General features: G+C 41.5%; 1 pseudogene; it reads left to right on the forward strand.

Annotated features, from left to right (window-relative positions):
- The first annotated feature begins 221 nt into the window (after window positions 1-221).
- LOC146488526 (uncharacterized) lies at window positions 222-12364 on the forward strand (annotated as a pseudogene).
- Window positions 12365-26892: the final 14528 nt, after the last annotated feature.

A 26892-nucleotide genomic window follows, 5' to 3' on the forward strand; every position in this document is an offset into this window, starting at 1 on the left:
GATGTTTTTTTTTTAACTATGAAAAAGCGACAGTTAACCCACGCGACACTTTATTTACACTTTATTTAAACTAAAACAGTTGTTAGTAAAATGCCGTTTATAGATTATGTTCAAACAGTAAAAATGTTGAAGAATGTATCTTAATCTTATCGCTTATACTCTTGAGTACCTAATCCGCATCGAAGAGCCTCGCTGGTTTGTTTTATTTATTTTACTTTTACCGTTGAGTCTCAGGACAAACTCTCCTGAAAAAGCTTTTCATCCTATTTATTTATTTCGTCTGTTTTTGTGTGGTTTTTGGTTCGGAATAATGCTTACAAAAATACATGGGTTTTCTGATTGTACCTGATAAATGTACTACGCCGCCTAAGACAAGTGTTGCTATTTTCCAGGCTGAATTGCAAACCAAACCAATAACGGACCTGCCCTTGGCCAAAGGTGGACCCCTGCTAAGTGATGATGGCTCAGACGTCTTTTCCTCTACCTCACAAGGATCTTCAACTGCTGTAGAAACATCGATGGAATGGCAGCCAACACCACAGGTCCAGATGAAACTTCACTCCCTCAATAATTTCTTAAGGCTTGCTAACGGCAGAGTAAGCCCAATATGATCTCAGCTCAACGCAAACGTGGAAAGTATTTCACCCTCCACTTCACGCTATTACAGGCGAAAAGGAATGCAGTCTCTTGAGACTGCTTTAGATGCCATCGCACCAGGGCAGTCTAAATGGCTTCTGCAGCAAGTAATGCAGCAGTACAGCCATTCCGCTGATTCCGATGTGAACGCTCCTGAGAAGACGCTGCTTTCTAGGCTCGTTACCCTGTACGAAGGGGCCACGAACTGGTACACAAGGCAGCAAATCCTCTCGGTCTTTGTGGGGGACTACTCCAAGACAGAGTTAGTGAGCTTTATCCCAGGTTTGACCAAATGGAGAATTGATGAGGCCAGAAAACATACTTTCCTTACAAGTCCAGGTCAGATTATTCAACCCCCTCTCTTGCAGAGGTGCCGGCTTGATCCAGTTAGAGTGGGCCACTTTCTGGATTTTATTTTAAGCCCATCGTTTCTCCAGGACGTAGCCTACGGTACAAAGACACTAAAGCTGTCTGATGGTCAGACAATAGAAATCCCAAATGTGGTAAGGATGGTCGTGTAATCCCGACTTGTTCATCTATACCAGTCGTATTATACAGAGTCTGGATTTGAGCCCATCGGACGATCCACACTGTTGAACATTCCCAAGGTAAGAACAAATCATACCTTTAGCCTTACCTCCTGGAAATCATCATATCTTTCGTGTTCGGAATTCCTCTTTGATGTAGGCTATTGATTTTGAACACGCAGTTACAAGGACTGGTTTGGCACTGCCGGAAAATTTTCTCTAAGGAGGAGAAAATATCCTTTTTATCGCCGTTTAGCGCCAACATCGGTTAAAATAGAAATGAAGTTGAAAAATTGATAGTAATTGGGGAGGGGCGGAGGGGGGTGGAGGAGGGGAGGGGGGTGGGGGTTGTAAGAAAGAACCTGGGACAAGAAGACGCAGTTACTCAACATCATCAGGAACGCATTTGTATTCATAAACACGGATGGGTAACAAAAAGATCAATGCTGCTGGCCAAGCTTGTAAAAAGCATCCATCTTATATATTACAATGTTGCCAAAGCATCACAAGACTTGCATTTTACGACTCTCAAAAATCAGTATCCGAAGACGTCACTCTGCTAAAGTTACAGTGTTTTAAAAACTTAACCCGACTTCTCCTACACAGTCATGGAGTATTGTACTGGTTCTGCTCCAGGACAGCAACATTTTAAAGAAAGGGATGGCGTTAGGCTGATATTCAAACAAATTGCTTGACAAAATAATTATTTCATAACGGTTTCTCCTTTAGATATGTGCTGCATCTCAGAAAAAATCGCTTGCTGGATTGGACAGCACTCAAGCGGATGGCGTTGCTGCAATCACTGCTTTGGACGAGGCAAAGAATAAACTTTGTACATTAGGTATGCTTTTCAAACATGTTCGTACACGTTTTTGAGAAATAACAAATAAATTAAATCGAGTTTAGCACACTATTACCATGTGTGTTTGTCTTGATATCCAGGTTTGGATAGGCAAGCTGCCGGAGACATCAGCTGCCGTCTTAAGTCTGGAAAAAATTATCTGAAGATGGACTACAAAATTCATGTATCCAGAGCCAATCCATGCACTGACCACTGCAGTGTATATGCGCTGAGCACCGATGAGCCGGAATACCATGAACGCTGTGACCATGAGCACAACATAGACTGTGATGGGTGTGACGACGTCCGGAATGCCCTTATGGACCTGCAACTTTTGTTATCCTCTCCTTCTGTCAAATGTAGGTAAGAATAGCTTTAAAAAGGTAGTTACAGAGTCTTCATGTCATTGTCACCATACGAATTGTTGGTTTACGTTATTGTTGGTGTTGTCGTTGTTGACCGCGTTTTTCTTATTGTAATGAGCGTCTAAATTCCAGAAGTAAGGGGCTTACAATTGCGTTGATTGAAATAGTTCAAAAAATAAAAGACTGACAGCAAAAAAAATACCAACAACAAGACTAACATATTACTGATAGATGAGTTAATCGTTTGTCTCACGATTGAGTCACAAAGATGTGGATCGCGACGTTTCGACCGCTATACTGCTGGTCTTCATCAGGCGATGGTGTCGACTGATTGCGTGACAGTATAAGTAGCACCTTGGTTTGTGTTGATTGGTGCGTTTCGATCCTCTCTTAGGCTGTTGTTGATTGGAGGATTTCGATCCTCGTCGCTCAGACTAGAAATTTCTAGTCTGAACGACGAGGATCGAAATCCTCCAATCAACAACAGCCTAAGAGAGGATCGAAACGCACCAATCAACACAAACCAAGGTGCTACTTATACTGTCACGCAATCAGTCGACACCATCGCCTGATGAAGACCAGCAGTATAGCGGTCAAAACGTCGCGATCCACATCTTTGTGACTCAATCGTGAGACAAACGATTAACTCATCTACCATTTTAAACCACGATGACAAACACCTCTCATAATATTAACATATTACTGTTGACAAAACTGTTATTCTAGTTCATCTTCTAATACACATTGTAATAAGATTAATTATTGTTATCATTTTGTTGAAGCGGTGAAGACCAGAAAGAAGAAATCAAACATGATGTAGACACGGCTCTTCCTAAACTTGACGAATGGAAAGCCCACATTCTTCGAGCGGTTCACCAGGATGCTGCAAAGAGTGACATCATCGACAATCTGTCACTGAGTCAAGTCCTCCTAATCATGGATTGGGCCATGAAATTTTTGCCAGCCAGTTTTAGAGAGACGCCGCGTGACTGGTTTGGCAAGTACGGAAATCATGGCACGTGACAGTTGCAGTAACAAAAAGCGATAGTGATGACATCGAGGTAACCACTAGCCTCGGTCCCCACGCAGTCGTTTTTTGTGGACTCGTATTACCTCCTCACCACAAGAGGTAGCGCGAGTCCCCTAGAAACGATTGCGTGGGAGGCTAGGTAACCACATAAAATAATGTTTTTTTCTCAGTCAACTAGTAACATTGGGCGTCTGAGGAAAAGGAGATTCAGGGAAAGGCATTGTCTGGAAAGACGACATCGACCCTAACCACCATGACCGGCCCTTCCCCAGGATCTGAGTTCTATTTTTTCCTTTAAAGGACGTACCCTATAAAATCAACTTTTTTTTAATTTTGCCACACCACAAATACAATGTAAACAAAAAAAAAATAGAAAAATTAGATGTAACAATGGCGAGGAGACCTAAAGGAAACTATGAAGCTTATATTAATTAGGTCTCCTCAGTTATTATTTTACAAGATGACTGAAATCAAAAAAGAAGATCAGAACACGACTGTCGGGAAAGAAGCACTGATGTGCGTGACGTAGAATATTAACTTGGAAATTTGATGAAGAATGTCACGAAATAGTAACGCGAGCAATACTTTAAAATTAGTGAGCAAAGCAGATTGCACAATTGTACTCCGGGAAAGTCCGAAGTTAATACACTGCATGACAATGATGTAACTGCACGCGTAGTATTAAGCTAAATAAGGAAGAGAAATGCGTGTGATTGTGAAATTGAAATTAAATTTAGTAGCATTACTATACTGTAGGCTTGGGATTATACTGTGCTCGTGATTGTAGTAAAAATACTTGTTGCGCAAATAGTACCAAGAAAATCTTAGTACAATTGTAATGTAAGATCAAATCGATGAAGAACGAATTGTGAACGGAACTGTGCATCGCGAGTATTGTAGATTGGATCAGAGATCAGAGATTGTCAGATTGTGAACGTTAAATAAATCTTCAGAAAAGGAAAGAATTACAGTCCTCTTCAGTTTGTGAACCGGCAAGTGCGGAGTTCATGAAAGATTCCGCGACACTTGGTCAGTTCGAGCCGGATTGGAAATGACCGCGGAGGTTGGAAAAAAGAAAAAGCGACGAGGAGGCCATCGATTATACCTTGCTGGAATCCTCCCAGAAGTAGACGCCAGTCTTGAACATCACACCGTGGAAAGGAAGGCAGGGCTGGCGAAATGGAAACACACGCTAAACGAGCAGTTGGAAAAGATAGCGCCCCTAGATTTGGAGATCCTGGCCTTGATGGGAGACGACGAAAAGGTCACGGAGGAAGATATGGCCAGAGAGATAGACGAGAGCAGCCGTCTTGCGTCAGACATAAAGTGCAAGTTGGCTGCGATCGAAGAACTGTTAACCGCGCCGCAAATACCACAAGTAGAAAATGTAACGCACCACCAGAATTCGCCGCCAATGCAGACCGGACAAGCAAGCCAGCATAAATCCGCCTGAGCGAGACTGCCGAAACTGGAGGTGCGTAAATTTGACGGAAAAGTCCACAAGTGGCAAGAGTTTTGGGACTCGTTTGAGAGCGCCATGCATCGAAATGACAAGCTAGAAAACGTTGGCAAGTTTTCGTATCTTAGAGGTTTGCTTGTGGGACCACCCAGATCGGTGATCGCGGGTTTCGCCTTAACGTCCGCAAACTATCAAGCAGCGGTGGAACCATTGAACAAATGGTATGGAAAGAAGGAAGCGATCCAGCGAGCGTCCGTGAATGAACTTTTGAATGTTCAACCTGTATACAACGAGAGACGCGCCGAGACTTCGGAGCTTGTACGATTTCCTGGAGACCAAACACAGAGCCTTGCAAGCACTTGGAGTAGACGAGACCACTTATTCAGCGATAGTTGTACCATCTGTCCTGGAAAAGTTGCCGCAGACGCTGCGTTTGACCATTACGCGAGGTAAAGATCATCATCAGTGGAACTTGAGAGACTTGTTGGAAGGCCTGGAACAAGAAGTAGAATTACGAGAAGAGTACAATGACAGCGCACGTCAAAGGAACTCTGCTGGAGACTTCCGGAGAAAAATTAATGTAGCCACACTGTATGCAGGAAACACACGGAAAGCGGCGAAAGAAACGAACTGTGCCTTCTGCTTAGGAGAGCATCCACACGAAGACTGCAGAAAGGTCCAGGACATCGAGGAGCGTAAGCAATTATTGTTTAAATACGGTAGATGCTTTAAATGTTTAAGAAAGGGACATTTATCCAAAGACTGTACCGATCGTAGTGTAACATGTAAGCATTGTAATTGTAAACATCATTCGGCAATTTGCATCGCCTCCCAAGGGAATTTAAGAATGACAGTAACCGGAACCCAAGGGGCCCAGGGTACAGAACTAGTGGGAAATAGTATGCACGTCGGGACTGGGAACAGTGTAGCCTTACAAACGGCTTAGGCCCAATTAGCGGGGAAGGGTCGCACTAGAATTAGAGTGCTTTTTGATTCGGCTAGTCATAAGTCCTTTGTTACTTCCCGCGCGGTAGAATCGTTCGGATTGCGATCTGTTAGAAGGGAATGGTTGACCGTTAACACCTTTGGCCAAAGGGCTACTGGATCAAACCTGCGGGATGTAGTTGAAATAGATTTGACCCCAGTGGGTGGGGGGAAGGTTATGCGCATCGAAGCTTTTGTTTTTCCCGAAATTTTGCGCGTGCAGAACGAACATCTGGAAATTGCGCGTAAGGACTACCCGCATTTGGCGAAAATATGGCTGTCCGACGTTTGCAAGGGAAGCGAACATTTAGAGATAGATGTATTGATAGGGGCAGACTATTTGTGGACTTTTCAGACAGGCAAGATAGTCGGGGGGGAAGTAGACGAGCCAGTTGCAGTAGAGACAGAGTTAGGATGGGTTTTCTCCGGACCCTTGACATTTAGACAGCCAGCAGATAGATCGCAGGAAGTTAACGTAAATTTTGTTGGCAGAGACAGTGTATCATTAGAAAGATTAGAAGGGAATGTCCAAAGGTTGTGGGACTTAGAAACCCTAGGAATTAAAGAGAGTGATGGAGTGTATGAAGAGTTTGTAGACAGCATTGCCTTCAACAGTAATGGGTATTCAGTTGAGCTCCCCTGGAAGGAAGGTCAGGATAGTTTGCCAAGCAATTACGAGTTGAGTTTGTCGTGCATGAAGAGTCAGATTAGGAAGCTTAGAAAGGAACCAGACGTTTTGCAGGAGTACGACTCAGTTATAAAGGAACAGTTAGATTCGGGAGTGATAGAGAAGGTCGCACAGTTAGAGGAGACAGATAGGGGTCACTATATTCCCCATTTAGCAGTCATACGCAGAGAGGCGAGCACCACGAAACTGAGAGTTGTGTATGATGCGTCCGCAAAGGCAGGAAAGGGGGGAACATCTCTGAACGATTGCCCACACAAGGGACCCTCCCTCAACCCTTTATTGTTTGACATTCTGCTTAGATTCAGAGAGAAGAGAGTGGCGTTGATAGGGGACATAGAAGAGGCGTTTCTTAACATTGAGGTAGACAGTGCAGACAGGGACTATCTTAGATTTTTGTGGTTAGAAAACGTGCGCGATCCTTGTAGTCGAATTGCAGTGTACCGCTTTTGCCGCGTTGTGTTCGGTTTAAATGCGTCTCCGTTTCTGTTAAACGCCACGCTGAGACACCACATCTCGAAGTTTAAGGACGAAGACCCAGAATTTGTGCGAAAGATGATCGAAGGTTTCTACGTTGACGACTTGGTAACGGGCGATAGCAACACGAGTGACACGTATACATTGTACGAGAAATCCAAACAGAGGATGGCCAGTGGGGGTTTCAAATTGAGGAAGTGGATGACGAATGACAAAGTGTTGAGAGAACGCATTGCGCAGGTTGAGAGTAACGCAACGGAAAGCGCGATCGTGACCAGCAAAGAAGAGAGCTACGCAAAGTTCATCTTGGGTTCGGGGCAGGCTAGCAAGAGTTGTCCAAAGGTCTTGGGGCTTCCGTGGGATTGTGAGAAAGATGTTATTCAGTTTAGTTTTGAGAAGCTTGCAAGCAAAGCGCCAGACATGCACCCGACCAAGCGAAGTTTGTTAAGTCTGCAAGCAAGCATTTTTGACCCCCTGGGAATCATTAGCCCCATCATTGTGTGCATGAAAATATTGTTTCAAGAATTGTGTTGTGATAATTTCGACTGGGATAGTAAACTCGAGGGGAAAGTCAAGAAGAAATGGGACGAGTGGATTGAAGACTTATCCAAAATAAGGAGTATTACGATCAGTAGGTGTATTTGGGACCATCCAAAACAAGAGGTGCTTGATTGTTACTTGCATGGGTTTGGCGATGCTAGTAACAAAGCTTACTGCGCTGTTGTGTACTTGGTATACAACACGCCAGTAGGGGTTTTCGTGAGAATGATGACCTCAAGGTCACGGGTAGCACCTCTGAAAGCGTTAACTATTCCCCGGCTAGAACTCATGTCCGCTAGAATTTTGGCGCAATTAATGAACACCGTGATGAAAGCATTAGAAACGGAAGTGAAGCTCAGCGGACCAGGTACTGGTTGGATAGCAAAACTGCTCTCTGCTGGATTCGAAACGGGGGGGAGTGGAAACAATTTGTCCGTCACAGGGTAAACGAAATTCTGAAGCTCACAAAGAAAGAAGACTGGAGATATTGCCCTGGTGAGCAGAACCCGGCAGATGTTGGTTCCAGAGGAGCGCTTGGATCGAAACTCAAAGATGATGAGCTGTGGTGGAACAGACCGCAATGGTTGTCGGAAGGAGAAGACAGGTGGCCACCCGTAGAGAGTGTCGTCAGCACACCAGAAAGTGAAGAAGAAGAAGCTAAGAAGACTGGCAAAGTGATGGTAGTAGACGTTCAGAACCAACCCAGTGTTGCAAATCTTGTTGACATCAATCGCCATGGAAGGCTAGAGAAGCTACTCAGAGTGACAGCATGGGTGTTCCGTTTTATCCGAAATTCGAGACCTTGCCGAGCCAGAAGCAAGACGGAAGGGAAGACTGACACGAGAAGGATAAGTCGGGGCCGAAAGTGAATGGGTGAAAGCGGCGCAAGCTGATCTGAGAAGTCAGGGTAATTTCCAACAGCTGAAGACCGAGCTCAACCTAGAAGAAAGTGCAGGAATTCTGAGATGTACCGGAAGACTCGTCAATTCAGATTTGGAGTTTGATGCGCGAAGACCAGTCATTCTCCCAAGGGATCACGCGTTAAGCACTATGATCATAGAAGAGTGTCACAAGAAGGTGTTGCACAGTGGTGTGAGAGCAACACTTGCGGAGTTGAGGTCGAGGTATTGGATCCCGAAGGGCAGACAGTGCGTGAAAAAGGTTTTGAGCAAATGCGTCATGTGCAAGAAACAAGAAGGGAAGGCTTACAGCGCGCCGCAGACCGCCGCATTGCCAGATTTTAGAGTAAGAGAAGCGCCAGCGTTTTCGAAAGTAGGCGTAGATTTTGCGGGTCCGCTCTATGTTAAGGCGCAAGCAGGGGGAATGAGAAAGGCGTACATTACATTGTTTTCCTGCTGCGTAACTAGAGCGATACATTTAGAATTAGTTGAAGACCTATCTTCCGAGGCCTTCAGATGAGCGTTAAGAAGATTTTCAGCGAGACGAGGCACACCGACATTGATCGTATCAGACAACGCGAAAACCTTCCAAGCGACCGAAAAAGCGCTTAACAACTTTTTTAGCCACCCAGAGGTAGCTAGTGAGCTAGACAGACAGCGAATTGAGTGGAGGTTTAATTTAGTGAGATCACCCTGGTGGGGAGGATTTTTCGAGAGAATGGTTGGAAGTGTGAAAGCTTGTCTCAGGAAGGTGTTAGGAAATGCATGACTTACATTTGACGAGCTGCGAACGGTGTTAGTGGAGGTAGAAGGAACGTTAAATTCCCGTCCGCTTACGTACGAGTACAATGAAGTAGAACATGAAGCTTTAACACCTTCACATTTAATCCTTGGTAGAAGGATTAAGTCTATGCCAGACGAGATAGCGGAGGAGCCAGAAGCGAACGAGAGTAGTTGTTCAGAGAGGTTTAGATATTTGACAGTGAAGTTAGTGCATTTTTGGAAGAGATGGAGAAACGAGTACCTGGTGAATCTAAGGGAGTTTCATCGCCCGAAGGTAGATCGCAAAGACAGGCAGATTCAGACAGGAGACGTAGTAACTGTGTTTGAGGAAGACAAAAAGAGAGAGTGGAAAATTGCATTGGTTGAGAGTCTTATCAAGGGCACAGATAACGTTGTTAGGGGAGCAAACGTAAGAGTCGTTGTCAAGGGTAGACCGATGCATATTTCCAGACCAGTTCAAAAGTTGTACCCCTTAGAAGTAAAATGTGCCATACAAGGGAACGGCCAAATTGGTCAAACTGGGAACCGTAGATTTGAACGGGATCATACTACACCTCTTAGACGTAATCCTAGCAGATCTGCTGCTTTAGATACTAGGTGGAAATCAAAACATAAGCTTTGACTCGTAGACGAGTCAAGGGGGGGAGAGTGTCGGGAAAGAAGCACTGATGTGTGTGACGTAGAATATTAACTTGGAAATTTGATGAAGAATGTCACGAAATAGTAACGCGAGCAATACTTTAAAATTAGTGAGCAAAGCAGATTGCACAATTGTACTCCGGGAAAGTCCGAAGTTAATACACTGCATGACAATGATGTAACTGCACGCGTAGTATTAAGCTAAATAAGGAAGAGAAATGCGTGTGATTGTGAAATTGAAATTAAATTTAGTAGCATTACTATACTGTAGGCTTGGGATTATACTGTGCTCGTGATTGTAGTAAAAATACTTGTTGCACAAATAGTACCTAGAAAATCTTAGTACAATTATAATGTAAGATCAGATCGATGAAGAACGAATTGTGAACGGAACTGTGCATCGCGAATATTGTAGATTGGATCAGAGATCAGAGATTGTCAGATTGTGAACGTTAAATAAATCTTCAGAAAAGGAAAGAATTACAGTCCACTTCAGTTTGTGAACCGGCAAGTGCGGAGTTCATGAAAGATTCCGCGAGAACGACGACGGATACAATTACAATGTCAAACGGACAGATATGTTACAAAAAGAAAAGCTACAAGAAAAGTTAATACTGAAACACATTTGTATGAAAACTACTGATAGTTATTATAGAAAAAACGCCTTAAGTGCTTTCTTAAAGGAGATCAGAGATAGAGGAGGACGAGTTGACGATTTCGGTACACAAGGAGTTGTAAAATTAAGGTCCTTGGTAAAAAACGGAAAATTGTTTGATGTTAGTTTGACAAAGAGGCAAACGATATAAATTAGAGTTTCTTTTATGATACGAATGAATTTCTTTCTGTAAGGTGAATTTACTGTCAAATTTTAAAGGAATAAGGGTACGGTTTTGGTAAAACTTAAGCGTGTCGTTTCCTTTGTGTTCCAGACTCGAACCTACATCCATTTGCTTGAGGAATGCACACAAAACTGGTTTGCAGTCACTTCAATCATAGAGCATACACTCACAACGGTGAAAGTGGCAAGCCCAAACATTCAAAAAGCATTCTTGAGGAGTGACAACGCCGGATGCTACCATTGTGCTTATCTTATCCTCTCACTACCACGCCTTGGAGAGCACGCAGGCATAAAGATAGCCAGATATGACTTCAGTGATCCACAAGCTGGAAAGGACGTTTGTGACAGACGAATCACCACCGTGAAGAGCCACATGCGGCGTTACATAGATGAAGGGCACGACATTAAAAGTGCAATGGATATGAAGGCCGCAATCGATTCATATGGTGGAGTTAAGGGGTGCCAGGCTGCAGTTGTCAAGGTTGAGGAGTCCAGCCAGACAATGAAAAAGCACACTATGACCGGGATATAGTCTCTTAACAATTTCAGTTTCGAGGCTGGAGGCCTGCGAGCGTGGAGGGCTTATAATGTTGGCTGTGGTAAGCGTTTCACGGCAGCCCAGGTGAAAGTACTAGGAACGCCTCAAGGAGCTACTAACCTGTGCGTTGTGCAGTCCTTCAGTTTACCATGGGAAGAGGTTGGTGCTTTTAGATCCACTTTTAGAAAACACGAGTCTCTCCCTCAGCCTAGCACGTCACAATCTGTGCAAGAACAACCAAAAACTGATGAGGCTACGAGGATGTATTTCTCCTGCCCTGAGGAGGGATGTACAAAGATGTACCAGTCTTTTACAGGTCTACAGAAACACCTGGATGTGGGCAAGCACCTTGTACGTTTAGAGAGAGAAACGACCTATGACGCCATTAAAAGAAAATGGGTTGAGACCTGCAAAGAGGTCTCGAGGAGCTACCTACACAAAGAAAGCTGCTCTAGCTCCAGGACAGTCGTTGCCGAACCCAAAAGTCCGGTCTCAAAGGGATGGGCGCTGAAAACCTGAAGAGCGCCCGATTTACCGAGAAGGTCAAGACATACCTGAAGAGGGTTTTTTTGGACGGTGAGGAAACAGGGAGAAAGGCCACTGCCATGGATTTATGTAGCAAGATGAGAAATCTGCGTGATGATAGGGGCAAGAAAATATTCAGCAAAGAAGAGTGGCTTGCTGCTGACCAAATAGCCCGGTACTTTAGCAGACTGTCTGTGCTATGTAGGAGTGGCCGACATGCCGTGGACCAGGGTGACCCGAATCCTTCCCAAGATGAGGAGGAAGACTTTGTTACTGAGGCAGAAGAGATGTGCAGACGGCTTGAAATACGAAGACAGTTGGAACTTTGACTTTTTAATGACCCACGCCAAAGGTTACGTAAAGGTATGTTAACCGACTTAAAGGATAAGCCTGAACGTTTCACCTGCAGGAGCTTGCCCTAAATAACTTTCTCCTAAACGTTTTAACTTAAAGTGGCGCTCTTCATGTTTCCATGAAGAAAAAAAAGAAAGATAAGTCACCGTTCAAGTTTTAAAACCGCAACAAAATAATTTTTTGTAGGTTTTATTTAAGTTTCGCGAAAATTTACCCTGCATTTTCACTTGCGGTGTTCTGCGCGCGCGACTTTTGATAGAAATTTTAATTCATTTAGCTGATGTGTGTACCTTAGCTATGGCGTGCGTGGGTTACACGCGCGGGGATCATGACGCATGCCACAAGTTTACAACACTCCTACGACACGAATTGTATCGTGTAAACCAAACCTACAACTCGCTCACAACGGTCGTCTACGTACAAGTCACAAAAAATGTCGTAGGATTTTAACACATGTTTTAAGGCCTTCTTGAAGAAATTCATTAGGCTAGATAAGTGAACAGTCGATTTAAAAGTTCTTACAACATAGCCAGTCTTATATTAATGTCTTATTAATGCTGACAGTTTCGATGACTGTCAGCATTAATAAGACATTAATATAAGACTGGCTATGTTGTAAGAACTTTTAAATCGACTGTTCACTTATCTAGCCTAATGAATTTCTTCAAGATTTTTTACGAACAAACTACGGACAGGAGACCATCAAGATTGTCCGAAAAGCGGAAAATTCCACACGTCAACTAGCGCGCCATAGAAATCATTTGGTGTTCAACTTGAGATGTAAAGAAGAATGTGTCATTCCTCCAAGCCTTCGTTTAAAGTGCCCTATTAACGCCGTCAAAGCAAGAAACATTGCGGAGAAAGCCAGTAAGAACCTTCTTCGAGAGAGGATTCGGCTAACAAACCAGAAAATAAGTGATCTACGAGACAAGAAGCGACGGCTAACGGAGCGATTCCCAAGCAACGTCCAACAACAATTAAACACGCACCTAACAAGAGTTCATGAGAGTCTGCATAAACAATCAAAATGCAGACAGCAAGACAAGCTTGCAAGCTTAATCTCGAAGCGGAAGAAAAATAATCCTTCGGAACCAGACCTTAGTGGTACACAGATAAAACGGTGGGTTGTCAATCTTTCCAAATATAAACTTAACCAGGATCCAACAAGTGCTCTGTCAAAAGGTTTAAATTTTGCAATAACACCGCACTGAAATTCCCACAAACGACATCATAGTAGCTACGGAACTGGCTTGCAAATCGCTCCCTACCAACGAAGCAACCCAACTGAGAACAGAAATAGTGGGAGCGATCAAGTCATCAAAGGTTCCGAAAAGCAACGTTTCGAAAGGAGAAAAAACGGCACTTCGGTCACTGAAACAGGAGGATTCCATCATGATACTGCCAGCAGACAAGGGAAGAGCCACAGTAGTCATGGATAAGACCGAGTATGAGGAAAAAGTCAACACAATGTTGAATGACGCTCACACTTATGAGAAATTGCAGGCCGATCCAACCAGTTCTTATAAGAGAAAGCTGATCGAAAAGCTGACCAAGTTAAAAAAGGATTGCAAGATAACGGAAGATCAGTACAAATACTTGTACCCTACATCTGAGGCCACAGCTAGATTGTACTGCACACCAAAAATCCACAAGGCTAACAACTCTTTGAGACCTATTGTGGATTAAACAAGATCGATTGGTTACAATACATCTAAAGCCTTAGCTGACCTCCTGGGACCTCTGGTTGGCACTACGGAACATCATGTCAAAAATTTCAAAGACCTTGCTGAAGAATTATCCTCAGTCACATTAGAACAAGAAGACATCTTCAACTCCCACGATGTTGTGTCACTATTTACCAAGACCCCTATACAGGAGACATTAACCATCATAAGACAACGCTTAGATCAAGATCAGGATCTAAAGAAAAGAACAAACCTAGAGGTTGAGGATATAATGGATCTCACAGAATTTATTGCCACCACCACATACTTCAGTTTCAGAGGACAATTATTCAAACAGAAGTTCGGCACAGCCATGGGCAGCCCAGTATCCCCGATCCTGGCTAACTTTTTTATGGAATGGCTTGAACAACAGGCCATCGCCACTGCTCCTATAGACTGTAAACCTAAGCTATGGAAACGATATGTGGATGACATCCTAGAAATCATTAAGAGGGGAAAGGTGGAGGCTCTGACAGATCATCTTAATGGAATTGACAAAACAAACAGCATCAAATTCACGCACGAACCAGAGAAAAATGCCCAGATCCCATTTCTGGACACCCTTATTACCAGGAGGGAGGACGGATCCATCAAACTACTGGTTTACAGGAAAGCCACACACACAGACCAGTACCTGTCGTTTCAATCGCATCATCCACTTCAGCACAAACTTGCTGTCATACGGACGTTATTGGAAAGAAGTGACAGCATTGTCACGGAGGAAGAAGACCGTAAACAAGAGGAAGAACACATAAGAACAGCCCTCCATACATGTGGTTACCCGGATTGGGCGATAAAGAAGGTCAAAGAGCAAATGAACAGCAAGAAAGCTATTAGAAAAGATAAATCCAAGAAAGACAAAGCTCAAGAAAAATCAAGAGCAGTGGTGACTGTCCCATATGTCCGTTCATTCACAGAGAAAATACAACGCATATTCACCAAACACAGGGTAGCCACAGTGATTAAACCTCAAACCACCCTCAGACAGGTTTTAGTTCACCCGAAGGACAAAGTGGAGAAGCACAAAAAGGCTGGAGTGGTGTACAAAATTCCATGCAGCCAATGCGAAAAAGTATATATCGGTGAAACAGGGAGACAGCTGGGAACCAGGATCACAAAACACAGAAAGGAAGCAGAAAAGATCTCTAACAGAAATTTCACAAGAACCACCCGCAGAGCTTCTACCAATGAACACCATAAATCAGCCATAACAGACCACGTCTGTCAGAACAATCATATTATGAATTGGGAAGCAAGTGAAATAGTTGAGCAGGACGGCAACAAGTTTAAGCGATGGATTAAAGGAAGCATATGTATTAGATCGAACACTCCTACTATGAATAGGGACGAGGGAGCCTATCAGCTTTCTCCCATATGGACACAAGTGATCTCCACCCCCAAACCAGGGGGGAGCGGGCGTCTACAGAGTGACTTTGCGCATTTATCGCAATAATCAACACCTTCAAAAGCCTATTTAAGGCTTCTGACACTTTTCATGCTTTTCAAGTTTTGATAAAGATGGCTGACAGTCATCGAAACTGTCAGCATTAATAAGACATCAATATAAGACTGGCTATGTTGTAAGAACTTTTAAATCGATGTTTTAAGGCCGATTTAGACGGACAACTTTTGCTTACGACTGTCCCATGCGATTTCTAGAGCACGCACTGCTCTAGCTGCAAATGTTTCAAATCAGATTTGTGGTGAAGTTGTGGAGCAAGCTAGTGGAATGTGATATTTGTAAGCAAAAATCTTACCGTCTTAATCGCCCTTAAAAAAATTACGACAATCGTAGATATAGGCAAAGTTGTGTGTGATTTTTTAGCATGACGCGAGCAGCGCGCGCTCTAAGAAATCGCATGCGACAGTTGTAAGCAAACGTTGTACCGTCTAAATCGGTCGCAAGGAATTTTAAACCTGTGCGCGGAAGTAACCCACCCACGCCATAACTATAAGAACTCATCAACGGAACAAATCAATCAAAAATTGCGCGCGCAGAAAACCGGAAGTGGAAATGCACGTAATGGTGCTGACCGGTTGCCATGACTGCAATGATGTTAGAACTAGCCCAAAAGTATTGGCCAATCAATTGAGTTACAAGGCCGTCCATAGTTTGTCCACTTGATCAGATACAATGAAGAAAAAAAACACCTCACGAGCCTCCTTGCATTGATGCTTGAGATCCCAAACTATGAACGTGAGGAAACAAAGTGGAAATTCCCTCATCTTCCGTTGCTATTAGTACCCTGAAAATGTATATCGATATGTATATATTAATATGGGGCATTAACCTGCACCAATTTCATTGGAAAAGTAGGGAAGAGTAAATAGACTAGACGTCCCTTCGGCTCTCCATTCTCTTGCAAAATCATGGGCCTGTCTGCATATACATAATAATGATAATCAATTTATATAGCGCTTTTTAAGTATTGTAAGTGTATTTTTCATCAAACTCTAATGATTGTATTCTCTTAACCTGTCCTCGCCTTGTTTATCACTGTACAGCTAGGATCATTTATTTCCAGAACCATAACCACTTGCTTACAGCAGACATGTCGCTAGCTGATAAGACAGGAAAAAGCGAGCGTTCTAGTTCTGAGGATGTGAAGTGGTTTCAAAATTGAAGGTCGTACGTGTGTATTCGATTCTAAAGCAATCCAAATTCATGAATGGATAAAGCAAATAATTTATTTCGCGAACGTTTAAAGAACTATTTTTGGACGCCAATAAACTGTTTTTCTCGATTACCACCCCGGGAGACTCCTGAATAATTTATTAACACTACCGCTGATCTAGTTTCAGGGCTCATGTTCCGTCATGCATTCACATGTGAACGGATGCGAGCGAAATCGAGCTTTCGAATATTTACTGTCATTTACGTTCTTTAGTCTCATGCCAGTGCAGCTAAATTGATAAGTTATCATCTTTTGGAGCCAAAATCGACTGGATAGTCTAACCTGTGAGAGCTTATGACTTTATCTGTCTCGAAATAGTACTTTCAGGGAGGATTGCAACTGAGGATTGTTATGTAGAGTCCGGCAGAGTGTGAAGTACGTGTCGAGAAATAACTATCTGCAAGTTGAAGTACAGTGATTCAATAACATTCTAACAACAGGATGATGGCCAGGGAAGTTCCAATGTCACAAATTTTGATTTAGAATTGTAATATCACAAGCATCGATTCCAGTATTTAGACCGGTAAGTGTCCAATTCGTATATTTTACAGCATTATTTTGAGGAATACCACTGCTAAGAATATTACCGTCAGCTTTCTCTAACAGCCGTAGCGGAGATGTTTAATATTTACAGATATTATTCATTCCATTATTCCCAAAATTACGATCATTTACTGCTCCTGTAACATTTTATTTCTTAGGTTTGATCCTTCTCTTTGTGTTAAAAGCAGTCTTTTGTCACATCAATTAAACGGCTGTTGTCGCCCATAAACAACAGATGCCAAAAATTTTATTCATGATTTTATCAGAGTAAGGATGGATCTTAATTTATTTATTTTTGCCAAGGTTTTCAAGTCCACGGTTTGAATCAAATTATCAAATGTTGCTTGAAAACCTAAATATAGATGGATCTCAAAGTTAGCACTCTGAATGTCAGAGGTTTAAACAAATCGTGCAAACGAAGACAGTTATTTAGATGGCTGCACCAACAAAACGCTGATGTAATTTTCCTCCAAGAAACGTACTCTTCAACACAAACGATCAAAATCTGGGAAAATGAATGGGGCGGGAAAATATGTGCTAGTCATGGCTCTACCCATAGTCGCGGCGTTATGATAATGTTTAAGCCAAGACCTGACGTAACCATCAAAAACATTATCGCCCATAAAAATGGCAGATACATCGTAGCTGAGGCAACTTTGGGTGAAACAAAAAGTGTTTTTGAATATTTATGCTCCAAACGACACAACACTTCAGGTTCATTTCCTGAGGGACTTATCACAGTCCATTATTAATCAATATGCAAATGAAAGAATAGTGCTGGGTGGTGATTTCAACTGTGCCTTAAATGACCTTGACAAACGTGGTGGACGCTCCCTGGAGCATAAAAAAAATGTTATCAATGAATTGAATACTCTTTTATTTACACATGATCTTGTGGACACGTGGAGACTAAAAAATCCAAATCTTCCAGGTTTTACATGGAGTAACCCTTCTATGAAAATTCAGTGCAGGTTGGACTATCTGTTTTTATCCAAAAATTTCGAGCGTGCTATCGCCAATGTCAAAATAATGCCAAACATATTCTCAGATCATCCGGCTCTCGACGTACTGATAGGTACTAAAGATGAACAAGCACATTGCGGCCCGGGTTTCTGGAAATTTAATAATACTCTATTGGCTGACAAAACCTATGTTGAACTCATAACAAAAAACATTCCTGAATATGTTAAAAAATATCAAGAACTTGAAGACAAAGGGCTTTTGTGGGAAATGATCAAGATGGAAATAAGAGCAACTACAGTCATATTCGCGAAACGCAAGGCTAGACAAAAGCGGAACGAAGAAAAAGAGCTTCTACTTAGAGTCAATTCCTTACAGGAGCAGCTGCGCTTGAATTTCAATGAATCAACAAAAGCCGAGATGGAACGTGTTAAAACCAAACTTGCAAGAATTACAGCAATTAAGACGCGCGGTGCAATTTATTGTCTGCAGCAGAGCTCGGTGGTATGAATTTGGTGAAAAAAACAGCAAGTATTTTTACAATCTTGAAAAGCGAAGCCAGAAAAAGAAAAATATCACATCCTTGAAGAAGCCAAACGGTACTACCACCCACTGCTCGAAAGAAATTCTAAAAGAGGAAGCAAACTTCTTTTCAAAACTTTATGAAACCAGCAATTCGAATCCTAGTCTTGAACAGTTTAAGTTCTTTTTCGAATCTGACGGCCTAAAGCACCTAGAAAGGGAGAAGTCCGACAGTTGTGAAAGTCTGTTAACCATAGAGGAATGTACAAAAGTGTTGAGTAGCTTCAGCAACAACAAAACGCCAGGATCCGACGGTCTCACAATTGAATTTTATCGCTTCTTTTGGGATATTCTAGCAGCCCTTGTTGTTGGCAGCTTCAATTACGCTTTCCAAAAAGGGTGTTTATCGATTTCTCAAAAACTAGGAATAATAACACTGATCCCCAAAAAGAGCAAACAGCTAGAATACCTCAAAAATTGGAGACCCATTTCTTTGCTAAATACAGATTACAAAATTGCAACTAAAGCCGTAGCCGTGCGCTTAGAAACAGTGTTACTTTCAATCATCCATCCTTGCCAGGCGGGGTGCATAAAGGGAAGATATATTGGCGAGTGCATAAGATTAATATCTGATACAATGTCATACACTAGACAAAAAAATTTACCTGGTGCTGCAGTCTTCCTTGATTTCGAGAAAGTGTTCGACTCAATCGAATGGAATTACCTTCAAAAATGTTTAGAAGTGTTCGGCTTTGGGCCGCAGCTTCGACAGTGGGTTCAGGTATTTTATAGTGACATATCTAGCTGTGTACTCAAGAAAGGTTGTGCTAGTGAACACTTTCTATTGAAAAGAGGTGTTAGGCAAGGGTGCCCGCTCTCTGGTTTACTGTTCATTATAGGCATAGAAATTCTTGGAAATGCTATAAGAAACTCGGATGTGATAAAAGGCATAGATATCGAGCCCGGAAAAACTGTTAAGCTCGCACAATACGCGACGACACAACCGTCATTTTAAAGGATTCGGAGTCAATACTCCATCTCTTTGAATTACTATCACAATTCGAGAAGTGTTTGGGGCTTCGAATTAATGAATCAAAATCAGAGCTGCTCTGGCTGGGGTCAGATCCCTTCCGTAAAGACAAAATCCGTAATCTCAAACTTAATGAAGAGCCTATTCTAGCTCTTGGCGTCTACTTTTCTTACGACGATAAGCTAGCGGCAGAAAAGAATTTTTTTGACAAATTAGACAAATATTTGGTCGTCAAGAGACATATCGATCTATGGTAGAATAAATATAGTTAAAACCCTTGCTTTGTCGAAACTAACCTTCGTTTGCAGCGTACCAGATACACCGGACTCCTTCACAGGCCAAGTCAACAAAATAATTTTTGATTACATATGGAAATACAAAAATCCGAAAATTAAAAAGACCACAATCTTGAAGTCCAAAAAAGAAGGAGGTCTTAACATGACTGATTTTGCGCTGTTCGACAAAGCTTTAAAGCTGTGTTGGGTAAAACGTTTGTGCTCGGATGAATTGTCCCCTTGGAAAATCATCCCTACATCCCTCCTTTCCAATGTTGGTGGGAACCTTCTGTTTCGTTGTAGCTACGACGCTAAGTATTTGAAATTAAGCGACCAGCTTCCATCTTTCTATAAAAACTTAATAATCTACTGGCAGGTTTGGTATAACTACCGTTGTAAGACGACAGCTACCCTAACAAAAAACAATATTATATATGGTCTAGTAGACAATTTTACTTCATGTTTAACCCTCAACCATCTCGTTCTTCTTGGAAAATATTTTCTGTACAAATGTGCAATTAATGAAGCTAGACTTCATTTCGTGGACTTCAGAGACTTGGTGCAGGAAAAAATTGATCTGGAGAGATATATAGCAGTACAAGCAAAGAAAACTAGTGCGTTCTTTAAAAAATGGCAATTTTTCCTTTAATGCCACATAGCCACGTTTAAGTACCATGTCCCGTTTTCTTCTATCTACAGTTAGCCTTATATTGCTGAATATCTTGTTTCTATAAGCAGTATAATTAACTTTGTTCTTTATGCTTGTTATTTCTCCCTTTCACCAAAGATAAGCAGAATTAAATTATATGAAATTAGACAAAAAGACGATTAAAGTAAATCTTAGAAGTAAAAATGTATATTAAGACTCATTTGGAATTATCTATTCTAGTATACTATAATGTATAATAATTCTTTGGATGTGTCAGATTATACTTTGTTTATTTATTATAAGATAAGAATTCTTTGGATATGTCAGATTATACTTTGTTCATTTATTATAAAGTACAGAGGTAATGAACATGTAAAAGTTTATATGTATTTTGTAGTAAATTGTGCTTAATGCGCCGTAATGTAACCGTAAGTAGTCCTGGTGTAGAGTTGTGAACTGTTGTAATTGTAACAGTAATGTCATTAGTGTAAGTACTTGTAACATTGTAACATAACGCATAATAAAAAATTAAAAAAAAAAAAAGGATGGATCTTAACCGTGGTACAAATTGGTTTAAAAAAGGATGTTGAACTTTGGCGATATTTACATCATAAAAGGAGCTAATTTTTCACTTTTTCAAATCTTTTGTGACATGGTTAAGTATTGACGTCTCTTGATTGGCACCTGTCACTCAAAATGACTGGAAAGTGATACCCTAGTCTAAGACAGGTCCAGTCGTTATTCACATGAAACAACAATGAAATTCATCACATTTTGCAAACAGAGGCCAAGTTTATTTTTAATGCGAATTTAAGGGGGATTTTTGGGATTTCAGGCCAAAAACCAGGGGGGGGGGGGGGGGTGATCTAACTCCCAAGGGAAAAGTCACAAAGGTAGCCTACTCAGTGTGATAGAGTCTTTGGGTGAGTACTTTAATCTGGCCAAGTTTCATCCAAATCGGAGAGATGGCATGTATCACGCCTGCCTGGTCCTCTCATGGACTCAGTCTTAAACCCATATAACATCTCTCATAGTTAAAAACCTTCCCCAAAAATGTTTTAGGGCAAACCTAAAAGAAGACTCAGAGATGGCACTGAATCTTTATACCAATTTGTCAAGTTTCTTGCCAAGCGAACTGATAGTTCACACTTTTACCATTAATTAAAGGTCTTGTGAAATTATAGTGGATTATTAATGACTAATAAAGCAACTAATTAATTAACTAATAGTGCAATTCAAAATTATCTAGTTAAAACATGTAGTGAATAAATTAATACTGTTTGTGAATTTTTTCCAAGCTAGTTAAAATGACTTTCAGACTAGTACATGCTGGCCATGCTGACTTTCCTCGCACCTTGCAGACCTGGTGCAGTTGCACATTAATCACAAAGTCCTAGCTCAAGTTTTTGCTGCTTGTTTTGGGCCCCTGGGTGGGCAAATCAACGTGATTATTTACTGTGGTAACAAAGCCACTGCAGATCATTGATTAAGGTTAACTGCTAACCCTCTAATTATGCATGCCCTGCAGCAACAATATTACTCTTGCTGTCGGTCACAATTTTCGGTTTACAGTCAGGCATATCCAGGGTAAACTTAACACAAGTATGCTGAAGTAGTGTCAAACCTCACCACCCACTCAAATGCCTGGCCTTCTGCTCACCGGCACCAAAACCAGAGATAAATGGAGTGTTCTTGTCCGATCATGTCCCTTTACACCAAGGACCTCCTTTGTTGCACATTGCCCAGACTCCTGATGGCCAAGCAACTGGACAGGGATCCATATTGGCAGTCATTTGGTAGTCCAAGATGACTAAAAAGTTGTACAGATGAGTAAAATAACTCCAAAAGTAGTCCTATGGACGAGTTAAGTTTTACTCTACCACATCTTTCCTAAATTTTAACAAGATGTTATCATACCTGCATTCTATCACTTCTCATCCATTTGGAACTTTCAGAAAACGGAGAATAACATGCAACTTTCTTATGCAATGATATAATAATTTTGGATGCCACCTTTGATGATGCAGTAGTTTCCATGAAACAATTCCAGGCTCAGTTTTGATGTAGTTATCTGCTGGCATTTATCTGAACTGCATTCGCACAAAGCGTGACAGCTGCTTGACAGATGGTTGAAGCAAGATGTGGCAATATTTGGAAGGTATTTCACTGTCTCCAACAAAAAAGAAAAAGTGAAGCTGTTGCTTCTGAAAAAGAAGCCAGGTTGAGATATGAACAGGTGCCTTCTTGCAAACAGACCATGCCTGGCAGAGTCCGTCCCTTGGGACAATGCAGATAATGCATTCCTGGTCGCCTCTACCCAGAAAACAGACAAGTTTTGCCTGCCAGTCAACCATCATCCTGGTCTGTCACCTCAGAGGGTCTGTACTGCACAGATATATCTGAGTTCATTACAGCTACTCTGGGGAATACCACCATCCAGTTTCTTCATACAGAGGACGACGCAGACAGCCACATACGGGCTTACATAACCACTCTTTTGGGGTCCCTGCAGTGCGGCACTGATGTCCAATTAGCAGATGGCAAGGCCCTCATTCTAAAATATGTAAGCTCGTGTGTGACCAAGATGCACGAGTCTGTCACCTCAGAGGGTCTGTACTGCACAGATGTCACTGGGTATCAGGCCGCCAACTCTTTTCTGCGTACAGTGAAGCCTTTGGAACTGGAGATGATCTTCCAATTAACAAACATAAACGTCTGCTGGACAGACAAAATGACTGTTTTGTCTCGTCCCCCTTTCCCTGGCCAAACAGACAGCAACAAGGCCTACCAAATGTATCTGGAACGCCCTGCAGCAGAAGCCAACCAGACCCTCCTGCAATGGCTCACAAGCCACCGAACCTCTGGCCCCAAACTGAAAGTGCATGACAGCAGCAAGATGCTGGTAGGAGTAAAGTTCGGCATCCACTGACCCAACATTGCAAAAAGTTGCAACTGGGGGCACGATGGCTTGTGAAATTTGCAAGATGGCATCAAAATTAAACAGATTACCCAGAAAAATGTGTTCCTGGAAGGCTTTTCACTTCATTTGGAGCCCATTAAGATTCACAAGACCTCCACAAACCATGTGAAGGTAACCGCAATTGTTGCAGCCAAATCAGAACCAGATAAAACTCCAACCTACAAAATGATTTGCTCCTTAAATAAGTACACTCTAGAAAAGCTTTCAAGTTGCTTCGGACTTGCCATGCATTGGCAGTACAAAACAGGCTGTACTTAGACTACACATGGCACTCTTACTTGGTGAGACTAAATGTGTGCACCTTGGCAAAACTTACCGGATGGCTGAATATGCTAAAGTGTTACACACTTTATTGTCTACGTCAAACACAATAAAATAACTGAACTCCCTTGTAGCAGGGTTAAGTAATTGGTAATTGTTGTACTAATGTTTAAGTGAGAAAGAATAATAAAAATGTTAAATGGAATAATTGGCACAAATAGGATTCTTTTGTTTAATGCTGATTCATGTGTATTATCTTAAGTTGTAAGTCACGTTCCATCTTATCTCTTATGTAACAATATCTTTGCCTTTGAAAAACATATTTCAATTAACTAAATCTTAAGTAACAATTCCATATATAGTTTATCTGGTATATTATCTGGGAGAGGCCCAGTCGGGTGCCGAGGACAGGCCATGTATAGACCCATCTGGCTTTCTTTCAACTGCCATTCTGACTTGAAGTCCAACAAGTACAGTGAAATTGTGTCCATTTTTCAGGTACGTTTTTTCTTGCTCTGTACGTTTATGTTTTCTTCCTTTGCTTTTCTACATAGTCTATGTCAACTCGTGATATGGGGGGTGTTCCCAAGGTTCTCATTCTCGGTCATTCTTTTGTAAAAGGCTTTAAATGTTCGGGCTACAAGTACCTTTGGTCTTGTTTGCACTGCCAAGGTTAATTTACACAGGATTGATGGACGCAGGGTTGAGAAAATAAAATCTTATGAATGCCAGTGGGTTGCCAACTGATGCTGGAATTCATCATTTTAGAAGTGGGCACAAATGATTTTACTTCAGTCACTCCCGAAGTTGTTGGTTCTTCTATCACAGATCTTGTTGTGACTTTAAAATGTATTTCTTCGGTTGCAGTGGCGTGTTTGCCATGTTATTGCATGAGGCGAATCTATGCTACGTTCCTTTTTTTCCGGGACCAGGCTATGGTTCTTCAGCAATACCTTGATGTTGTACTTGACCCTTTAGAGTGCCTTCCCTTTTGCAAGACTAGACCAAGATTTTTATTTGAGGGATAGAGTCCACCTTAATGATAGAGGCCAATACTTATTGTACTGTAGTTATTGCGGTGCTATTTTAAAGGCCTTAAGCTACTTGTAATTAATAAGTTCTGAATGCAGATGTCTAGTTAGAATTTCTTAACTTTGTTCATGCTGGCTTTACCTATTGCTACCTGTACGTACATACGCACGTGCGTACCTGAAAAATTCGAAAATAAAATAAAATGAATAAAAAGCAAATAAATAAAACAATAATTTGATAAAAAACAATTTTAATCAGTTCAAGTCACTTAATTCAGCTTGTGTCTTTGAAATAAAATTTATAAAGCAATGGAGTGTGTTTTTTCACACCTGAATGTCGGTTTCCACAGAGAAGTGACATGATTAAAATTAAAATTTCAGGAAATCTTCAAGACCTGTCAGAAAATGGTGTGGAAGACATCTATAACCACTATGGCGAAGACATGCTGATGCATGTCCCTTGAAGAATTCAAACGAGAAGTGACTAGGGGATTTGTGCGTGGAAACTAAATATTTTCCGCCGCACATTCATCATCTCTGTTTCTTTTTTGTCCAGCATCCCGCTCTTAACACATACAATAGGATTCTCTCCTGTGGCAAAAATCGGGGTATCTCCAGTAAAAGCGATGTCTTTAGCATAATGGAATTCAGGAGCTGGTAGGTGCACAAGCTGGCCCTCCAAAAAAAGGAAAAAGAAATCATGCCATTGTATAACAGACGGCATCCATCTTAAGTCATTTAAAAACAGAATCTATGCCTTCTCTGCTCCCACCCAAGTGAAACCCGTAGAGGCTGGGTTGGAAAATGTGTTGTAAACAACATTCAGTGGGTTAAGTAGAAATGTTTTCCCACAATTAGCTACTCCGACAATCATTATGTTTCTGTATTTTCCATGACCCTTGTCTAAAAGTTCAAAAACTTGTTTTAGGTAAGTCCGTAATAGTTATGTGTTTTTGTATGTGTTTCCGCGTTAGCTTTCTCTTGTCCTGTTGATCAACTCGTTTTGTAAACAGATCAACTGTAATTTAATTTGATTAGTGTAATTGTATTGTGATATATGTATTGTAAGTAGTGTAAGTTAATGTAGAGCAAGCATCGTGTAAGAAGTAAGTATAGTGTAAGCACATATGTACGTATAATATATAGTGTTATAAACAGTACAAATAAATAATAAAACGTGAAAAAAAATAAAAAAATAAAAAACTTGCTCGGCGAAATAGCTCTCTTCAAATCCGTTTTGCTCTAACACTTCGCGCGCACATAATAACCAATCACTGTTACAGTTCTCCATACATTCTCCCAGCCTTGCCACTCAAGAGTTTTCTCGGCATCTTCCATTTTCCAAGCCATTTCCAAAACTTCACCTTTGAACTTCTGTTGAGAAGAAAGTCTGCAATGTCAGTTTTACCCTCTTATTTCTGTTCATGCGCAAGTGTTAGCAACTCCATTCTCGTTTTAATCCTTTTACCCATTACGGTTTCAGACAATTCGTATGACATTTGTTTTCTTTCGTTTTTCGCTGCTAAGAAGGTTCTCATTGTTGTCTACACTCTCAAGCTCAACTTAATCATTTTCATACAATGTGTCCTCTACCACTTCATCCAATGCTGATGATTGCTTTTTTCTTCACCTAGAGTGGTTAGCAACAGAGGACAGATTCCTTCTTGGTGGATGGTAATTTGTTAGATCTAGATGACCAATGCTCTGGATAAACGCAGAATCTTCCTATGTAACATATTGCTATGCACCGTAGTTCACGTGAATCGTGGAAAAATGAACAGAAATCCCAAATTTCTCAAGCAACGATTTCTTAATCTGGAGCTATCTTTGATTTTGGTTTAATTTGACCGCCATGTGATAATGGATGCCTGTAACTGCGTGTCTTTCCAGGCAACACCACCGAACAACTTTTGCTGGTGTGTTATCGAATGAAAACAATACCGCCTGTATAAAAGACTCCCTTGTTGGGAATCTAGCTTCATCCGCCTGGCTAGACGTTATCAAATACACTTGCCTTACAGTACACGTGCATCTCCTCGTCTTGGCTTTGTAATGTTTCATTGTTCCTTTCTTCTGAGGAAAATTCATCCGAATCATAAGCTTCTTTGAGCATTTCCATCTT

The sequence above is a fragment of the Pavona decussata genome, unplaced genomic scaffold (genome assembly GCF_977016875.1).
Source record: "Pavona decussata unplaced genomic scaffold, jaPavDecu1.1 SCAFFOLD_9, whole genome shotgun sequence".
Taxonomy (NCBI): Eukaryota; Metazoa; Cnidaria; class Anthozoa; order Scleractinia; family Agariciidae; genus Pavona; species Pavona decussata.